This window comes from Octopus bimaculoides, chromosome 10, assembly GCF_001194135.2.
Source record: "Octopus bimaculoides isolate UCB-OBI-ISO-001 chromosome 10, ASM119413v2, whole genome shotgun sequence".
Taxonomy (NCBI): domain Eukaryota; kingdom Metazoa; phylum Mollusca; class Cephalopoda; order Octopoda; family Octopodidae; genus Octopus; species Octopus bimaculoides.
In genome coordinates, this window is record NC_068990.1 from 86,485,549 (window position 1) to 86,487,609 (window position 2,061).

The following is a 2,061-nucleotide window of genomic DNA, read 5'->3' on the forward strand; positions in this document are numbered from 1 at the left end:
TTAAAAAAAAAAAAAAGGTCAAAGAACGTGACAACTCCTCAACACATGTACACACCTATATACATACGATGTTATTTAGTAATATAGATTTTTTTTTTCATATTTCCTTTTTAGTCATTAATGTTTAGTTGGATACATTAATGATTCTAAGTTCATTGAACTTGGAAGCATTAACGTTCCTTCGTTCATTGAACTTGCATTTTTCATTTCTCCTGAATGAAGTTGTGTGTTGCATGTTTTAGAAATAGCAAAGGAATCATACAAAAGAATTTGTAACTGACAAAAACTTCATTAGCGAATAACTTCATTGTTTATTCCACAAGTGATCTATATGTACCTTTTGTTTTGTATTTTCATAGCTATTCTAATGTTATTAGGACGACAGTATTTTTCTATTACTATTTCTTTTTTTATTATTTTTTAAAATCCAATTTTGTGACGTGTTGTGTTATATTCTATACACGCTGCAATGGCACCTCGTTTTAAAGGCATACTTAATAGATGAGAAAGAGTCATGCTTGTGTGTCTGATGAAATAGTTTCATATTTCTTATTTATTTACTGCCTACAAGGGGCTACACACAGAGGGGACAAACAAGGACAGACAAACGGATTAAGTCGATTATATCGACCTCAGTGCGTAACTGGTACTTATTTAATCAGCCCCGAAAGGATGAAACGCAAAGTCGACCTTGGCGGAATTTGAACTCAGAACGTAGCGGCAGACGAAATACTGCTAAGCATTTCGCCCGGCGTGCGAAAAGTTTTTGCCAGCACTCCGCCGCCAGCTCGCTGCCGCCGATGAAATAGTTTCAGTTAAGGTATTTACCAGTTTCAAAATTACACCCAAATTGGTATATTGCATTGGTTATATGAAATTCCAAATCCATGCTTCACAAATTTGGAGTTCCGTGTCGATGGGGTTTTATTTTTAGCTTATAAGTTATTTATTTTTGCAATTAATTTTGTAATAACGTTTCTATTTTAACAATGTTTTGATAACATATTAATGCAGTCTATAACAAGGACGTGTTTTATCCCTGTAGTATATAATATGTATGGTTTGAGCATTTTACTGGTTGTTTACCTCTCATGTATGTAGCAGTGTATTTGTTTCTGTATGGGTCTACAGCTCGGTCTACTAACATGTTTATGAACATACGTTATAATCGTTAAAGTTTTATTGAAAACGTTTTTTGTGGATCGCTTCAGAGGGATCTTATCACTGTCAGTTTATACCACAAGGACACTTATTGTCTCTATCTGTTGTTGTTGGCACTCCGTCGCTTACTACGTCGAGGGTTCCAGTTGATCCGATCAACGGAACAGCCTGCTCGTGAAATTAACGTGCAAGTGGCTGAGCACTCCACAGACACGTGTACCTTTAACGTAGTTAACACAGTGTGACAAGGCTGACCCTTTGAATTGTAAAGGAGACATTTGCTATACGTCTGGACGCTTCTCTTGTATCATCTTCTGTGCATTTAGAGAAGCTCAGATATTTTATGTGTTGTAAATCTGTTGTGTTGCTGCCCTTCGTTGGTACAAACGTATATTTGTACCAATGGTAATTCCAGCTGGTCTTAACAGGTGCCACTCGTTCGTGGACGTTAGATGCTAAATATTGGGAAAATCATGGCTTTTGAAATGAAGTTTTATTGAATTATGTCTTTGAAATTCTAAACAGAGAAATATTTAGTAAGTCTGAGAATGACGAAATGCTGCAGTTATTTTTTTCAAATCGAAGAAAATTAAGTAGATGGTTGGCCATGTAACATGATATCATAACATATGTGGACAGACATCCGCTAAAAGAGACATAGGGAGAAGTCAAAACTACTTTAAGAGTCCCTCCTTCCGTGAGGCATTTATGTATAGTAATGCCATTAATATAAATAAATTTATTTAAAGGGAATAATTAATATATTTTTCCCTTATGAGGTTTTTCACGCTAACTACTTGATAAATTCTTATAAAGATTTTATCCTATTTTTAAATATACATGCACACATACATACATACATACATACATACATACATACATACGTATATATATATATAT